Source organism: Diadema setosum, unplaced genomic scaffold (genome assembly GCF_964275005.1).
Source record: "Diadema setosum unplaced genomic scaffold, eeDiaSeto1 scaffold_63, whole genome shotgun sequence".
Classification (NCBI taxonomy): domain Eukaryota; kingdom Metazoa; phylum Echinodermata; class Echinoidea; order Diadematoida; family Diadematidae; genus Diadema; species Diadema setosum.
The window spans coordinates 86147-106484 of record NW_027307689.1 but is presented as its reverse complement, the minus strand read 5'-3'; the positions used below and the strand labels follow the sequence as shown (position 1 = coordinate 106484).

At 37.7% G+C, this 20338-nt stretch overlaps 1 pseudogene; it reads right to left on the bottom strand.

Annotated features, from left to right (window-relative positions):
- Window positions 1-7786: 7786 nt before the first annotated feature.
- The window catches only part of LOC140245922 (uncharacterized), a 64473-nt pseudogene continuing 51921 nt past the window's right edge, over window positions 7787-20338 (bottom strand).

The window sequence follows — 20338 nt, the reverse complement described above, 5'->3', positions numbered from 1 at the left end:
ACAACTGCCTACGTCCAACGATAAATAGAATAACAGAATGAATCCAAGCTAGTGCAAACAATAATCTACTTATCTAGCGCTATTGATTTAGATTAGGGAAGAGAATACACCTCAATAGAACGATGCAAGGTTCTGCTTACTTAACCTTAATCTTGGACTTGAATTTCTCGGTATAAATTCTAGTATATAACTTAAAAGAGTTTGATCACACTTTTTTTTTCTAATCTCACTTCACTAACGATGTACAGACGAGTGGTACTAAATAGGAACAGTATGCAAAGCATTGATGCTACTATAAATGACATAATGGGCCCATTGCAATATTTTCTTTTGGAGAAACGTGGCTGAGCTAAACTGAAATTTCATTACGCAGAAACTTATTGTGTTATTAATCATCCATTCAACTTATATCCAAAATCCTCCAGTCCCTACTTTTATCATAGAAAACACAAAGAAATACTGATATCATTATTTTTTTCCAGACTGTTTTTATACAAAAATGAACATCTAATCGTGCTCCAATTTTTAAATGGTTTCCACTGTAAAACTCGGCAGTCCATTTATACTCAGCAGTCGACCGATTAACATCATGAAAATGCCAGGGTCCTTTTAGCCCACAAATCATCAAAAGATCATAGGACAAAAGTCTGGGATTCTTTGCCAACAAACTAGAACAGCTGTACGGTCTTCATCGTTAAAATATCTGACGGTTTTATTTTGCTACAACACGCATTTCCCGTCGACACTTGCCCGAGTATACTCGGGACTCGTCCTCAACGGGTTAAGAAAGAATAACGATACAAATACAGTATCATGTTCAACACATCAATCATTAAAATTCATACTAGTACCAATTACTCTAGACAATGAGTTAAATGCAATCGCTTTACAATACGTGTCCCCACATCAAACATTTCTATACAACTATGTTATAATTAGACAGATCAACATCACCACAGGCAGCACAACTCACATCTTGCCCCACTACACGCTGCCGGTTTGCACTACTGTCCACTTACCGAGTGGTAGCATTTTGTACTGTATACGCTTTATAATCTGATATAATCATGTAACATTACCATCTTCCAAGTGGAAATGAGCGTATGAAAATTCCCCCTGCATGTCTAATAATTTTCTCAAAATTTCAATCCAGGTGTTTGCTCTGGTAACCAATCTTCAATATTATAGCGTTGTATCCCCTCGTATTGATCATTTACCTTCTCCAAAAGACTTCATACATGTACCATATCTATGACAGGGGTTTCAGTAACCTTTCTTTCGCACAAGGTGCTATAATTTTCATCCACCTTATAAAAGAAGTTCCTAACAATGATATCACCAAAGAACTGAGAAGACATAATCATAATAATTATGCATTAATCAAACAGGGCATTCACTGTTTTCTCAAATTAACGTCAAAGAGCCCTTGTCATGTATAAAAAAAAACAAAAAAAAAAACATAAAGCATAATGAATGACGATTTCATACTGATAGTCAGGCTAATAAATCAATACAATATGCGAAAGTGATGAATGTCTACAAAATATGGTTCCGGCATAATCTGTTATTTTTGTGATGCCGTAAAGCAAGCAGGCAAATTGCAGGCAAATTAAACAGTAAACGAACAATGCAGCAAAAACAAGCTAAAGATAAATTCTTAAACAAATAGACCTAAGCTTTCTTGACATTGAACGCTGAATGAGTGATCTCTCTTTGTAATATGGAATAAGGGCAAGGAAGGAAAAGTAAGAAATCAGAGCGTTTTTCAAAGGGAATTGCAGAATTACTGTCAAAACTAAATTGAATACCACAAAAAGATAATTCTGCTCTTACGATATGAAAAATAATGCATGAATGTAACTTAATGTTCATCATTCCGTCATAATTATGTGCGTATTTGTAAACCATAATGGAAAGTATTAAAATTTGACGGCGCTTATTGTCTGTTAAAATCCAACATGTTTGTTTGTTGTTGTTGTTGTTGGGTTTTTTTTAGGGGGGACGTGCAAAAGCAGTATGAGGCGCTGAATATCGTCAAATTTGAAGCTAAAAGTCTATGTTGTGTACTCTTTTCGCTGGAATCGACCATTTTCATATAATGAATGTTACAAGGCATGCACGCTTTTTACATAAGAGGGCATTTTAACGTGCAATTATGATCAATCGTCAGAGCAAACGAACGCGTTAGCCTCCTCGAGAGTGAACTTCAGGTCGACTTTTATTCTCACTTTATCACGTATAGTATTTACCGAGGACAGTTCTGGATGTGGTAGTCACTGCCAAAACTTCGCCAGAGTCTGCCGTGCGCTGCCATACACCATGTCTAGTTGGAATCTGCAAAGGAATTGATTTGATTGTGAGACTTTTGATATTTTATCAGTTACACTGTTGACCATCCATGTCAAAATCTCGTCCGTGTGATGTGTATTGCTTGACTTCAGTACATACCTTACTTTAGCAGAAAGATCAGCCAATACTCTATAAAAAGAAAGGAGGGATCAGATGTAATAGAAAGAACGAAATATAAAATTTTCACATGTTTCCCGAAAAGGTTCATTTTCATAACAGTTTCTGCTCAAGTGAGGCGGATATGCCATCACAAATCTCTCACACGTACTGTAATCAAAGCTTTGGGAAACCGGCTTCTCTGAGTACTTATAAGACACGCAAATAAGAATTAATGAGAAGTAACTCGTCAGAGTGAATGGCAACTAGAGTATAGACATGGATAGAATGTACAATTGTAATATCAAAATTCTATAATCAGAGTCATGTTATATCTCATTCCCGGGCCTAGATCGGGCCGCAATCAGCCTCCCAACTTTGTACGTTTCCATAAAAAACCTAGTCTTTAATTAAAGTTCCTGTCACACCTTTCCGGGCGAGCCTTGCGTGTGATCTGAAGGGAACAATTTTTGCTACCCGGAGGTGGCATGCAAATCCTATTTACTCGCAGGCAAGTTTATGCCCTGTCACATCTTTCCGGGCACGCTCCACGGCCTTGTTGCATGAACGGATTTTCCATGCAGCATGCAGGACAATTTCTACAGGCGGACAAATATTTTGGCTAGTTTTGCATATTAGTCGTTCCTGCTGGACGCGTGCTACATACGCTCTAATTGCGTGTATTCTGTGTGACCTGTGTGTCAATAAGGGTGTAGATGGCTCGTGAAGGCTGACAAGCCATCCAGTGAAGGAATCCCTTAAGGACTATTATTTGGCAGGGGTCCCATGCACAGGATGTCATTATCTTTGCCTTTTATAGCCGACTCTCAACTGACCAGCAGAAAGGCAGTAAATGACCATCAGCAAGCACACAATTTGCTCGTATAGCTCCGTCCACGCCCGCAGAACTGACAAACTGCTTGGATGTAGGCAGTATCGACACCATTCATTGTCTGTAAAACACTCTTCTAAGTTCTACTCGTAGAATTCCCGAAGACTGAACGCGTGTCCGGCGCTGATAGGCACTGCAGAATCACGAACAACCTACGTACTTTCAAGCGGATTAACTTGCCTGTGACTTGCGCCAGCTACAAGCCTCCTCCTGGTGTTCAGCGTAGACCTCTGCTGCCAACCCCTGCGACTCACTCGGGACAAGTTTTGAAGATGCCCAATACTTAGCTGCGGGTAAATCGGACTTGAGTTCCACTTTCGGGCAATTAGGTCCTACGGGCGACTCAGCGTACTAGATACTCTATAAGCAGGTGCAGACCATCTGTGGGGACCTCCGGGTAGCAACAATATCGTCCCCCGCAAGTCACAGGCAAGGTTTGCCGGGGAAAGTGTGATATGCTCTTGAGCATGCTCAAAACCTGTTCCGGGGGTTGCCCACTGAGGTCCACGCAGAGCAACGGTAGGATGTTCGTAGCGGCAGCAACTCGCAGAAAACTCCCACGCAGATAACACGTAGGTACTTCGCAGCGCCCGTAGGCCTATGTTTCCCTTTACTAAAACGTAAGTAGAACGTACGCAGCTCCCGTCAAGCAGGTAAGCCGCACGGAAAACTCGCCCAAATTTGTGTAGATCAGTGTGAGCAGGTGTGTCTCAGAAACCCTTTTTGATTTGTTGAAAATTCTCTGCATTATACTCTTCACTTTTAACTCATAACTTTTGAAAGGATAATGCTACTGCTTTGAAAAGTGGCGTAAATCATGGGCAGAATTAGTCCAGATTCTGGACGTTTTCTATCATTACGCATCCACGCGCCGCTCCACAGCTTATCGCGCTATCCCCTGTAACCGCTCGATGCCAACAAACCTGTCCGAAAAAAACGTCCAGAATGGTTTGACAGTGCGTAGGGTCAAAAGTTCATATTAGGTATGCTTACGTAATGCCCTATCTCTCGCAAGCTCATTGCGTATGCATGAAAACTAAGGGATCGATCACAGAAAAGTTATGTGGGATCGATCGATCTGCAGCCAGCTGTGTGCATTACACCGTGAATACAGTGCGATCTGCAACAATTACTAATTATGTGCACAGAGATGCCTGCATTTTTGCACAGCACACATTATCACAATCAAAGAGCCAATTTTTTGATCACAGTGCAATGCGATACATGTACTCAGTTCTTCAGTGATCCGTACCATGCATTGTTGCACAGCTGATTCGTGCCACGTTTTTGACTGGCTGAAAGTTATGGTTGCAGTCATGTCCGACCTACTTTCACGTGGTGTTTTGGACTTTGATGTGCCCAGATTCGATGATGACTTGAATATTATTCTTGAGATTGAAAATGGCGAGCTACAAATCGCCAGCTCGCCGATGTATGATTTGTGAAGTGCCACTTCTAACGTCCAAACACTACATAAAACTGCAAAGAACTCTGTGAAGGTCGTGAGATGTGGACCTCAAGAAAAGTTGGAAGATTTGTTTGGCGATGTTATTGTTGGTAAAGGGGATCAATATGTTTTTTTTTTTTTTGGGGGGGGGGGGATTGTGCCAATCATATTCATTAAAGGAAATAATTTTGTCATCAATTATTCTTCCTTAATAATATTGTATGGTGAAATATTCAGAAATTAAAGAAATTCTTTAATTGACATAGGCACTTGTGGCCCACTAAATAACAATGCAATTTTGTAATTTAAGCTCAGGGCTGTGAGATGTAGGTTCTATGAACCGCTACTTAGCTATGGTATACAAGATATCAAGCATATTCTGATCAGGGGTGGTGGAGGTGAAGGGGATAGGGTACAACCACATTACACAATTTGTAGTTCAAAGTTTTGAAGTACATGTAAGGAACCAGGTGCCTTTTTTAGAGAGCAGTCTAAATTTAAAGAATTGCGCTAAGTTTGTACAACTTTTATAATTTTATTACCACTTCATGTAGGGCCTACTGGGCAGTTAGACCGACACTATTCACTTTGATAATTTCTGTAACAGAGACAATCAGACCAATATCCCTGTTGTAAGAATACCCCGTCACTCAGTTTTTTGTTTGTTAGTCTTCATGATAGTAAAGCTAAACTTAGTAAACCAAGATGAAGACGCTTAAGAGCATTTTTGCTAGAGATATTGGTCCATTTGTCTCTGGCATTACAACTGAACAGTTTTGGTTGAACTGCCCTTCTGTATATGCATATAAAGGCTATATATATATATATATATATAAAACAATATATATCTTCCTTTTTTTGGCAAACCATACCTGTATTTGCTCAAAATAGTAGCTCCATGTATATATGTATTATTAAATAAGTAGGCCTATTCATATCAAAAGACAGTCTGACAAAGCAACTTGTTTTTTTCTAATTCACAAACATTTAAGGGGGATATCAGTGTGAAATTATGCTTGGGAAATGTGTGGGCCATGCACACAACACACACAAACACATACACGCATGTGCACACACACACACACACACAAACACACACACACACACACACACACTCACATGTTAGCAATTTGATTAAACCCCCTATTACAAATCACATCCAAATTAAAACATTATATGTACTTTGTACATACAGCTGTACAGTGTAGTAGACTTCACTTTTTTCAACATTTATGGCACCTGATTATTGGTAAATAAGTTTAGATTTTTTTTTTTCAGTGTTGAGGTGTGGTCAGGAAATACATCAATTTATCACTATTGTACTTTGAAATGTACAATGTACAATGTACATGTACATTACACATATGTGCAATATGTGTACTGTTAAATACACTGTGTAGTCTTCATAATTTCATGTACAGTAAGAGCAGACAGCAAAGTGAAAACAAATGGACTACGAGTAGTGTAATTTGAGCATATGTATAACTTGTACATTTTTTTAATCACATTACTTCTTAAGCCTTCATTATAAAAATTTGGCCATGATGGTAAAACTGTTAATGTTGTACCAACTACAAGGAAGTTTCAAAGCTAGCATCCCACTCCAACTGTCAATAATGAGTTCAAAAAGTTGTCACTCTGGGAAGGACATTCAAAATAATTCCTCAGGTGTATAAGTGTCTTTAAAGTTGGATATTCTGTGCCACCAAGTACCTGTACTCATAAGGAACTGAAATTAAATGTTCTATAGTTGATAAAATATTAGGCATATTTCAGTTGTTTCTCCATGCTCCTGAAATTCCTTCATCATACACTTTCATTTGTACATGTACATGTACAAGTACTGTATTATACTATACATTCACTGTATATTCATGATAGTTCATGATCATTGTTCAACAACAGTGCATTATTTCAAACAAAATACATTGTAAACTGTTTGACTCTGAATTTTGATGTCAGAGAAATAATTTGATATGTCACATTTCAGTCTGATTACCATGTGTAGTAGACTCTCATTACACATCAAAAACACAGGATTAACACAAACTGGGCACAAGTTATGACAAAGAAATATTTGTGTTTTTTTTTTCATTTGTTGCGCTTTACAACAATTCTTGGTAAAAAAAAATGCTTCGAAGTTCAAAAAAGAAAATAAATTCATTGCTACACAGTTCAAACTATAGGTACAAATGTTCATGTGCATTAACAGAATTAGTTTTATTTCTATCAAAATGGGCCAAAGAACATACTGTACTTCTCATGAATGATTTTGTATGTAAAGAAAGTATTATATGTAAACAAGTTCTTGGTAGTTGTACAACTCAAAAACACACTCTACACATTTGTACACTTGTATGTACATGTATGCATAGATGAACATGCGATGTACAATTACATGTGCAGACAAACAGCATTTTCAGTTCAATTTTCAAACACCCACCCAAACACCCAAAACACACAGCCCATCCCCACTTGGCATGGTCTGTATGTACATGTACATGTAATCCACTACATCACAAAAACACAACCTTGAACTAAAATATTTCAACTTTTCCATAATTTTATCACTTGTAATTATGATATGTACCCATCAACATGTCCAATGAAATGAAAATATTCACGCCTAAAAAACAAAGTACAGTATGAAAAGTAGGTGTGTACAAATGTACATTGTATTTGCTTCTATGAATAAGAGCAAGGTACAGTAATTGCAGTGATAAAAAGAAAATTATTGTACATGTAGCATGGAACTGCAAAAATTCTGGTACACCAGAAACCAATGTACCAACCACTCACCATTACAAACCTTAAGGAGGAAAAACACCCACAGTGGATTCTTGTTTAAAAACAATCATATGAATTCTCTAAAAAACAATTTTCAAATCCCAAAGGTACAAGCTAAGCTACATGTTCATGTGTATACGTGACATTTTTCATTAAAAAAAAAAAAAAAAAAAATCTCAGCTACGATGTACAGCTGTACAGCTGTACATGATTCTTCATGTTACCAGTATATCTGATAAGGCCTGAAAATTGAGTGCTTTTAAAAAGTGGATATAATCGTCTAGATCACTTGGGCATCCACACAAAACCGTACTGTGTACGTTGCTTACGTCAACACCCAGGCCAGATGCAATGGTAGCTATCAGAACTCTGATTTCACCATCTGTTGCTAACATGCTGTCAACAATTTCCTTTTGGATATCAGTTTCCATGTTCTGGTGGTACATATAAACTTATTAACATACCTGTGGCAACCTTCTGGAAGCAGTGCCATAAAGGTCGCGTACACATTACTGCACATTTTTCTTATCATCCTTTCACAACATGCACCATGGATCTTCAAGTCATCTGCCAGCCACTTGAACATTGTATCTAAATCTCTTGCAGCAGACTTGACAACATGTTTTATATTTTGCTTGTCCGGCAACTGATTTACCCACACATAATTGCGAAGACCAAAGTTTTCGATGATACCGCTACACACATCTCTGGTTGCAGTGGCTGTCAGGGCAACAGCGGGACTGACGACTTGAGTTCCGATCGTAATTCACCAAATTTTCCATACACTGCTCGAAATGCTTTGGTGTCTCCAGATGCAGTCCCCCTATTTGAAAAATAAGAAAAAAAAAACAGTAAGATTAAAATAAAAAACATTTTCTACATTGCACATGTGATTTTAATAATGCCTAGCTGCAGTCTCTTCAATGCATATCGCATAGCCATAAGACTGCATAATTTTAATCTATAGATGAACAAGTATTGTAAGGAAACATAATGTGTAAACGATTGTAACAGATACGCCAAGAGAGGGCGGAAAGAAGAACGAAAGATGGCGACTGTCCTCAGAGGACCTATGTTGACGATTCGGTACCGAAGACCGAATTACAGTGTTCAAACGGCAAACCCTGTCTGGTTCTAGTGTCATTCCCTGTTGTGCAAAGTTGTCCCCTTTCAGTATGAGCACATTTGCATATCTCAAGCATGTTCCTATTTGAGTTTTTTCTCAATGTACATGCACATGAAGAATTAGTCTGTGGGCCTCAGCGTGTGTCTCGATTGCTCCTCTGTCTGTGTAGAGGAGCAAAGCCGACGAGACACAGGCTGTGTCTCACAGATTAAAGCTAAGGCAGTAGGCCTATGTTTAATTGCATTTGTATGCGAGAAAATTACAGTAGTTACTGTACTGTACAAAACAATTAAACCAGTGCAGTTACGGTGTTAACAATTTATTACAATTACACAGGATTTGACTCAGCTCAGTACATCTAGGAACACTCACAAGAGTAGTACTGTAGTACAACTTTCAGCCTGACATGTGTTTACCCTACCCGGCCCAGAGGCCAGACATTTAACTACATTTAGTTTTACAATCATTTTTTTGTTGTTCAACTAGGGGCCTACAGTTACAGTTTGTAATTCAAGACAAGAGACACGTAATGAAAGTTGCCTTGACGAATCATTCGTAGAAACTGGATAGATCTAACGTTAGATGATTGCTTACGTACCGCTAGGCCGCTTGAGTCTTCGACTTTGTCACGCAGGCCAAGCAAGATCCATAGCCCTGCTCATCTGGTCCGAAATTAAAGACTTCAAAGGCATGACAAGAGCCACAGCTTTCGGAGAGTCTGGTCCATCATGTAGATCTAGTTTGCGAAGAATATCAACGCACAACGGTGCAGCTTGGAAGTTGGAACACCACACTATTGCCGAAACCAGTCGGCATGGAGATAAACAAAATCATGAGTCTATGACCACGCACGGAGAAACGAGTGTTTTACGTGTAGTAGGGACTTTTTAAGTTCTGGTTCTGCTGCTGCTCCCCGAAACCGTCAACGAATCCAAGCTTCTCAGTAGCACATTGCATTGAATGCTCTTCTCATTATCACTGTCAGAAAAGCGACGCGGAGACGCTGATGCTGACATCCATTGATCATGTAAACAAGGTTTGGAGGAAATACAAACTGTACTTGAAATGGTGCACAGATTTTGGTCGGAAAACGCAAGACTCGGAATCAATACGAAAAGCACATTTGTTGCACAAGCTGTATGCTGTACACGCGATCCGGGGGATCCCCGATCGAGAAGTAAAAGCCACCTCGAAATTGACATGTACGATAAGTCACGATGCTTTAAATGGGCGAATATCTTTTCTACACGTATTTATCAATTTATTTATTTTTAATTTTTAAATTATTTTTTTGTCGAAAAATAGATTTAAAATGCTGGTTATTGTGATATTTATAATTCAATTTATAACAGTTATGGAAACGAGTAGAAGTTAGTCTTAATCTTACGCACGGTTTATGTACGTTCTAATTTCATTCTCCTCTTACGATCTCTAAGATATATCATTTGAGCAATTTTTGATAAAAAGAAAAATAACTTTGAAATTCCATCAATATATGCAGAGATTAATATAAATATTGGCGTAAAATACGTATGTTACATTGCTACATGCAATATACCTGTTTGCGATAAGACTACAAGATTAGAGATCGATCGACTTTTTTCGATCCCACAAATTGCCTGCTGGACGCGATCTCATCGACCAATCAGGATGCTCGAAATGAATGAGGGGATGGGGGTGGGGCCAATTTTTTCCGAAATATTTCGGGGAGACTTGGCAAACCAGACTGGACTGTTTTGAAGGTCGAGATGCGTGCGTGCGCGGCAAATTAATACATGAGCATACGGTGGGGCATACGCGTGCTGTAGCGGTGTGTGCGCGCGGTAAATGATCACACAAAACAGTCCAGGCAGTGGACTAGGGCAGAATGTGTTAATAGAACATGCTCAATTTTACCTAGATGTAGTTATTATCCCTTCATTGTTGTTGCTCCCGTGGTTTACGTCTTTCTTTCTTTTTTTGGCCCCATTCATCACACAGTTAACATGGGTCTGTAAAGATTAAGCTCTTGAATAGACTTATACTTTTGAGCCTCTTTTCTCAGTTCACACTTTTCCAGAGCGTGTGCTTTCTTTCCAATAGAAAGCTTATCAGAGACCTGAAAATGACTTGAGTTATGCATCAATAAAACTTCATAAAGTATCTGTCCTTAGCTAAAGATCCATGGCCGGGGTTTTGTTGTTGTTTTGTTCTGTTTTTGTTTTGTTTGGTGATGCAGGGTCACATATACAATCGTAATGTATCATGTATGAATCCACAAATCTAATGGCAGTAAGATTATAGTCATGTGGAATTACTCAACATGGCATTCTTCTTAAACAATGGCCAAATATATTGGACTGAAAAAGGCTGTACGATCCCCTGTAAACTTGCAATAAGTAAATTTAAGCTACCCCAAGCCACTTATAAAAAGCAGTAGAAACAAAATATATCCCATTAGAATGTGCTTGCAGCAATAAGCGGAAGTTTGGAGGGGGAGGGGTAACTGAAGTTAAACCATGGAAACAGACAGAAAGAACACGGAAATATAAAGCGTTACCAAGTTAACAATACAGAACTAGGTGTCCATGATTTTTGCAGGGCAGAAAATGGCTGCGGACAATTTGTGCATGAATACAATAAAAAACTCAAACAATCAACTATTATAAAAAAAAAATAACGATCTCCATCATGGTTATATGGAACCCATGCAATAGTCAATATGGTCAAGATGTTAAGGATAAGGATTAGTTTTATTTGTGTGTGTTTATGTGTATGTGTGTGTGTTTTACATTAAGCAATGATTACAGGAATGTTAAACCACCTATAGAGACAAAATTTGTCTTGTAATGACTCAGAGGTGAATGATATTCTTTTGATTATATTATCGAGATCTAAAAGGCACCATTCTATGAATTATGAACAGCAATTATATCAAGCAATATATTTTCATGCACAATGTTTGCTTCGATAACACTTGATTCGGAAGGATCATATCAATTCTATATTTTACATATTATTTTATGAAACTCGATTCAATTGACTTTCCAGTAAAGTCCATGTCAATAGTTATTTCCCAAACGATTTCATTATTTTGTCAATGTTTAATACTAAGGAAAGTAATCACATAGTCAATTATCACTTAACTTGTATCTTACAGGGAATGTTAACAGCGCACAATGCTTACCATGTCTTCATCGCCTGTTCATATCAAAATAAATATGCGGCAGATGGTGGCACGTTGTAATGTATGCCGTGTCCGTGTGTTGTAAGAATACCGCATAATTTTTATAATTCATTTCAAATCTTGGCCATTAAGAGTTACCTAAATTTCATAGAGAGGGGAATTCTAAATGATAATGACAAGAAGATACATGTTATTGATTCCTAGGGTCATACTAATAATCAATTTTCAAATTTTTGTTCTGCCATACTGTCCGATGGATTTTATGTAGGACTACCTCAACTGAATTACGTTGCACACACTGGTCCGAAATTTTGAAACTCGCGTGAAATTTACATTAAAGATGGTCGCTCATTAAAAAAAAAAAAAAAATCCCTGAAACTGCAACAGTTATGTCCATGAATAACAAAATTCTTTGGTTATGCCTGTGTATCAACTGGTAGTGTGTACATTCCTATTGTTTAGCATATTGCATAAAGAATACATGAATTTGAACACGTCTTGTTTTTGAATTTTACCATTGTCAAACAAGCTTTCCTCCGATGTCACTAATAATGATAAACGAGATAGTTATTTCAGCAGACGATTAATGTATCGAAGAAAAAGTGTAGGAACGACAACAAGTTTCAGTGGGTGTGACAACATCGTCATGTTAATCCAGCATTGTGTTATGTCGTATAAGCATTAAGATCAGTGGATACGTTGATTGCTAATGCTAAACACTTGGCAGTATACTTTAAAGAACTCATTCAAGGTTTACAATTTGGCAAGGCTTTAGTTAGCGTAATCCCAATGCCTTTAATATCATTATTTTGCAATAGTTTGTCTTAGTTGAAGGAACAATTAAAATGATTACATGGTTAATTGAAACAAGAGATAACAGTTAATTTTGATACCATACTTAAACCGCCTTGCTATCTCTGATTTCCACCAATAAGATGAATAATAAAATAGGATTACTTCTATTCAGAGTATGGTCTCAACAGCAAAGACAGATTTTAATTTAAGGGGGTTTTCTGAGGCGTAATCATACACTGTTTTCAATTGTTATTTATTACTTTTGTGTTAATGTAGTGTGATATATGAAATATGGATTTATGAGTATCAACTGAACATACGTTTCACATTGGTCTGATGCTAGTTCAATAACGTTAACGAATTAGTTTTCCCTTGAAACTGAACAACAGTAATGTCCCTAGGCAGTCAAAATTATTCTTTACTGAATGGCGTGGAAGCGCAGATGCATTCGTTGCAGAAACAGACTAAAATGGGTGTGAGCTCCATACATTGATGTAACGCAAGCACTGGCGAGAACCATTTAAAATCAACCGGAGATGCAAATATAAGGATTGAGATTAGAATGCATCGAGCAAATCAATGGAAATCTATTGAGATTTAAAAGCAAACGAACAAATACACGAAACAGCTTATGAATTGACGTTCCCCTATATGGAACTGAAGACGCAGTATTCATGTTTTTTTTTTATATATACTTACTACTTTTGCCCAAATAAATTCTCTTATCACTTTTATGATTACAATGACTATAATCATTTCCGGTCCCTAATGAGTACATGCTCAGCTATTCACGCAAGATCTTGATTGATTTTTTTTTTTATTAAATGGCGCAGCAGCAAACGTTTAAATTCTTCTATCATTCTAGTGGATATACTATTGTATTGACCTACCTGTTGGGAGATGTGTCTCGGCAATATGCATTAGTTCGGCCTTTATCAGAGCTTCTCTCAGTAACGATTTGCATGACACCAGGTCCTTCCCTTCACTCCATTTACGAATCATGCTGAGAGTTCCATAGTTTGTCACCACAGGGTCTCTGTTGTTAGTTTTTATGAAATCCTGTATTTCTGCAAGGGTGAATTTAAGCTGCTTGCCAAGGTTTTCGATTTCTGTAACATCAGATATATCTTTGACAATGGTTTGGAAAAGGGCATCCAAGTCCTCGACTTCTAGCTCTGGGATCCTATATACGGGAGACATAACATGTGTTGAAAAGCAAACAAATTACCTTACTGTTATCGTTATTATTCTAATCATCATCCAAGTACATTATCATCATAGTTTGAGTAAAGAGAAGTTTCTAATTGGTGACATCTACATCCGGCTATCGTGTGCTCGGTTACACGCCCGTTTGGTTTACAAGGGAAAAACATAGTTCACTTTGATTATATACGTATACTAGTGCTGTGCCTCGCGAGTCTGTGGATGTTGCTCCATGACTATCGGAAAACGTACATGCTTATAATTGAAACATTTTCAGCAGTTTTCCAGGTATTACGTGTATGTCTTCGCCTTAAATATCGTCATAATCTCCAAAGAAAATTTAACAGGGAATGTAAGGGCATGACATAATTTGTATTTATCATGACTTATGAATCAATGTTGTCAGAAATTAGGGCTGCTTGACACTGTGACTGTTATGTAAGTTTTGTGGACGAGGAACTTATATCAGCATGAACTTGTATCCGCATGAACTTGTATCAGCATGACCAAATAAGGAGATTTTGTGACGCACAACTGAAATTAAAGATAGTGATGGGTTGGAATGAAATGTTTTCAGAATGAGTAGATGTGACGTCAAAATACGAAGAAAGGATGTCCCTGATGGTATGCTTCATGCTCATTAATAACTTTGCCCAATAATCCCAAAACACTTAGTTTATCGCCGAAAAACTCAGTTTACCGGTCGACAAACTATGTTTTTCGAGAGAAACTCTGTTTATCGAGCGATAAACTAAGTTTATCAATAAACATATGTTTTCACTTTAACCACAAGTGTAAATATATTAATCACTTGTGAAATGAACATCCCATTTCCCTGGAACTGACGGATCTAGGCTTATTTTTGTTTGTCATTTGATTTGATTTGATTTGATTTCATTTCATTGGTTCCTGCATTATATCATTGCTCATGCAGATACATGCACATATATATCATATACATTGATGGTACCATACGTATAAATGGATATACATAAACATTAGTTGCTAACAAAGTAAGTTTCTTCATTACCTATACAGCAATACAGTTTCTTCATTGCCTTTACAATGTACAAAAGAACATATCAGCGATGCAATGAATAACGCAGAAGGGCTACAGCTTAAGCAATGCTTGATTTGCATGCAGCCCTCGTACATAATACATAATATATAGGAAAATAGGGGAGGGATGACTTGCATAGAGATAGGATAGGAGAAGGGAGAGGGGAGAGGTCTGTCTGCTTTCGCAAATACACAAAATTAGATCACCTGGATTACTGAATAGTAAAGTATTTTCTTACCGAGGTACAGGTGAACATTCACTGAATCAATACATGCGTCTAGGGTAAATTCTCCTTCTTAAGCACAAATTGACCCTAACGAACTTTTTTTTTGAACATCTACGCTAATCAGATGTCCCATTTGCACATCCACATTTTGGTCGTATGCCATTTGTAATAATCATACATATTATATTATGATTTGATATTATATCATATTTGATACCCGTTGATAATCCTCTCTTAACAATTGCTATTGGAGTAGTGCTAGTTTTTGCTCCACTGTTACCATCTATCATGTCTACGCTAGTCTGAAGGTGTAATTCACAACAAACGATCGTCTCGAAATTTCTGTATTGTCAGGCGGATCAGATTTCCTAAGAATTTAGATGCATACTCGACACTAATTTGCCAATTTGCTTTCATTTGATATAATAGGCTTCATTCCAACCAAACCTATTAACAATTTCATCCCCACTGCCATCACAGACTGGTTCGGAGCACTGCAAATTGTCCTTTATCTCCTGGTTGAGAGCACAACTAAAATGAAGTGAAAAGTTATCATAGCCTGGACTTTACAGGAAGAGTAAGTAGCGAGTCCAGTAGCCGTGACACGTGCCAAAATGTCCCATTCAGCGAGAGAGTCACAATTTCATGTGCGGTACAGGCTAGTAGTAAGCCCTATGACATGAAATTGCACTATAAAGTGAGAACCACAGTGACCGATGGACATTGCTGTTAACATGTCCACATTAGAACTGTGTGAAATACGGAACCATTTCCGGTGTTATTCTTGAAATGTGACACGACCTTCGGTTTTTGCCTTTTTTACACACAAAAAAAAAATTAAGTAAACCAAAGCGCAAATATGGATGTAGACTGCAGAGTGTAAGCAGCATCATTAGTAGACCACATCAGAGAAGAATCTGAAAATCGTTCAAAAGTTATAATTTTTTGAATTTTTGATACCGTCATCACTGGATAAAGAAACTATTACACTTCATGAGATCATTATGGGCAACAACGATAATAACAGTTAATGAGATATACGGATGATTAAATAGTGCATTTGTCATGAAAAGTTCACATTTCATCGACTTAATACTGACATAATAATGTTGAGGCATGACCTACGACACATGGACTTTCTTTGCACAAGGTGTTGCCCGTTGATTAATTCATGGAACTGTCTCCGTCAAGTGTCGCAAAAACAATTTAAACAAACTTTCCTGCTTTGATCTCGTCATCAACGCCGATAAAAACGAGACGGGCCTACTTTTACATACGCAGAAGATATTAAACTGTCTTAAATCAAGACAAAGGCATGTGCAGTTGTAGTGTACATTGGGGAGTCATCACTCAAGAAATGTAATTTGCGAAGTGCACGTACTGTATGAGAGAAAGAATATATAAAAAAATATTTTGGCAGGTTGATTATGATTTCTAACTTAATTTTCCCACATGTTTCAGAGTAAACAGACGACGTGTGATTTTTGTCTTACCGTTGAGCAACATTACATGCGTATCTGCAAGCATCCGCAAACCTCTCTTTCTCTTCATACTAATTCATATCTACTATTAGATTTAAAAGCAATCACGCAAAAATTTACATAAAAAAAAGTTAAAATAAGCGTATGTTTACATAATCATATACAATATCAAGTAAATCTTCAATAAATTTTCTCTGAGTACTATACTATGTACATAAATGAATTCACTTGAACAAACTTTGAAGGTGATAGAATATCATTATTTAGACACATGGGTACCATGCACACCAGGGAGACCCCAGGATGTCCCAAATCCCTCAAGTTAGAGAATATTTGAAAGCATTTGTTTTTCTCTATAGATTTATAAAGGGGTATTTGCGCAAGGACAAAGGCCCTGAGTGCAGGGACCCTATACTGTAGACGGTACTTTGAAATGTTTCATAGCAGATCCAGGACTCCCCCCCCCCCCCTTTTTGTTGTTGTTGTTGTCTGAACTAATTCATTGGTGACCAGCTTTAAGTTTTTGATCTTTTTGGAAACTCATAATCACATTTTCTACAAACTTGCTGGCAGGTATTTTTCTTTCTTTTTTTCTACAGGTTTTATGTACGGAGATATTAACAGGCCATTATGGCGGCCATTTTGGATTTATTTATGTACAAATTTGTGCAACGTGTATGTACAACTATACAAGGGAATATTTTTAAGTTACTACTGATGTCATAATTGTGCTCCTTGACCTAAAAGACATATGTTTAGACACAAGAACTGACTTTCTATGTGTTTATGTCCCATGATATAAGCATAAATAGGCCAAATGGCGGCCATTTTGAATTTTATTCAAATTAGGCATCGATCCGCCACTAGAATTTCAGGGAAGTTTCAATATGTTATTTTGATAGCTCTTCCAGGTTAAATACAAGTGGAATGGTTTCTGTTGCAATTTGGTTTGGGTTGACCCCTGGACTATGGGGAGTTTGAGTCGTATCTACTATGCCAGAGCGCCCCCACAAAGCAACTCCCTAGATCAACTCCCAACTATGTACCAACGAGCAAACATGCAAATGAAGCTATACTTGATACACTGCCTGTACTCATTTTCGCATTTCTCCCAAACATTCAAGGACATCAAACCTTGTTACCCGCCATCTCCAAATCGGTCCAAGCATCGTCACTCAATACCAAGACAGTCTAAAAAGGCAAGGCAGAATCCATCACATGTTAACATGTTAACAACTACAACCATCTCAACCAGCAACAAACAGCTCCACCATGTCAATAGCAACAGCTGCAGCCATGTCAGACACATCCCTCCCAAGAGCAAGGCTTCAGTGTTGCCATGCAGCGAAGACTACCAATTCAGCGAACTCTCAACTGATCGACGAGTGTGGTGACACCACAAATTCCACCACACATGCCCTTCAATGTACTTCATATGCAGGATGGAAAGATGAATCAATGTGTTCCACGTGAAGCCAGACCAAACGGACGAGCCAAAATGGAGAGGATTTTAGCGACCGTCTTAACTGATGTTGCACTAAGTGCCCATGCCACCTACAATTATGTAACTCCATCTACTCCTTAACACGACCCCTCCCCTCCCGTAATATTATAGAGTAAGACTGTTGTATAAACGGGTCTCCTGATATAGTATTTAAAGAGATGAGTGGCTAAGTCAAGTCTATGTATGTTTTGTAATTGCATTGTAACTGGGATGACAAGACGTCAAATCCGCTAGGCGAGAAGTCATTGTTTGGAAAGGAAAGCTGGTTGTCATCGAATGAACCTGTTTCAGACCTATGGGGAGAGAGACTGGAGAAAACACACACCTTCTGTAGCACTTGAGTTAAATGTAAAGTTTGTTAAAAAAAAAAAAAAAATATATATATATATATATATATATATGTGTGTGTGTGTATGACCGTGCATCACAAAACAAACAAAAAGTCGCAGCCCTTGATTTTATGTGAGGACTCAAGAAAGGTGAAACAGGTCAACCGAGTCAGTTTTGAGTTTTCCATATTTTCTGAAAGAGCTATTCTTCTTCTACATTATCCCTAAGTTTTGGATCATGAATTGAATGGGAAAGTGGGTTTTCAGTGGTTTTTCTACAAACCCCCCTTTTTTTTGGCAAAGAAGTGTGATCAGATTTTTCTTAGAGGCAGTCAGTCCGCAGCACGTATGCTTATGAGCCGATCCGGCAAGATTTATTCAGCACTCTCGTTGGCGATCTTTGCGTTCGAAAGGTGTCTCATCGTGCGAGATTTTGCGAGACTTTGATAGGGATATGGTTTTCACAGTGTAGCGACTTGTACATACATTTGTCATGGCTACAAGTCACGGTAAATTGTTCTCCAGACTTTGATCTTTATTTTTATACTAAATTTGCGTATAACATCGGATCTTATCATGACAATATAATCAGTTGAATTTGCGTAAATTTTACCTGCTTTTCACGGAAGATTTTGTCGTCTAAAGTTCTTTTTTGGTTCCTGACCGGATTAAGAAACTGTTGTTTCTGATTTTGGCTTTTTCGTAGAGATGCTCATCATATATTGGAGTCAAGGAGATGTAAGCATGATTTATACTAGTTTTTCCGTTTTGAAATGTCTGTAAAATTCACTCCTAAGCCGAAGTATGCTCCACACAAAGTTTACAGTGGCGCGAAAGAGCTCTCTCATTGGACAGTGCTTGCATTCAGCGCTTGAACTACACGCGTGCCAAGAAACCGCAAGTGGCATGAAACCGTTATAGTGGAGCGGCATAGCTTGAAAAATTAGAGGAATTGTGCATTTTATGATAAAAGCACCAAATTTCGCACACAAGTTGACAATGACATTTGAAATAAATTCAGATATTGGGCCATCGTAAATAGCGCCCTCAGCGGCCATGGCAGCCGTTTTTCAAAATGGCCGCCATAAATGCCATTTTTCGTAAAAATTTACAAAATTTCAGAAGGAAAAATCAATAAGGATTTGCGAACGAGTGGGAAATAACAGTTAAAATAGATTTAAATCTTGGGCCACAGCAAACTGCGCCCTCAACGGAAATGGTAGCCATTTTCAAAATGGCCGCCATAAATGCCATTTTTGCAAAAAAAAAAATAAAAATTTCAGAAGGGAAAACCAGTAAGATTTTGCAAACGAGTGGGAAATAACATTCAAAATAAGTTCAGATATTTGGCCATCGTAAATAGCGCCCTCAACGGCCATAGCAGCCATTTTTTTTCAAAATGGCCGCCATAAATGCCATTTTTCGTAAAAATTTACAAATTTCAGAAGGGAAAATCAATAAGATTTTGCAAATGTGTCGGAAATAGCATTCAAAATAAATTCAGATATTGGGCCATCGCAAATTGCGCCCTCAACGGCGATGGCAGGGATTTTTAAAATGACCGCCATAAATGCCAGTTTTCGTAAAATTTTACAAATTTCAGAAGGGAAAAACAATAAGATTTTGCAAACGAGTGGGAAATAACATTCAAAATAAATTTAGATATTGGGCCATCGCAAATAGCGCCCTCAATGGCCATTGCAGCCATTTTTCAAAATGGCCACCAAGGATTCCATTATTTTTTATTTCCTGATTTCACAAAAGGAAAAGTCAATAAGATTTTGCACACAATTTGAAAATCATGTTTGAAATAAATATTTGTATTAGATTATAATAAATATTTGTATTAGATTATTATAATAAATATCTGTATTAGA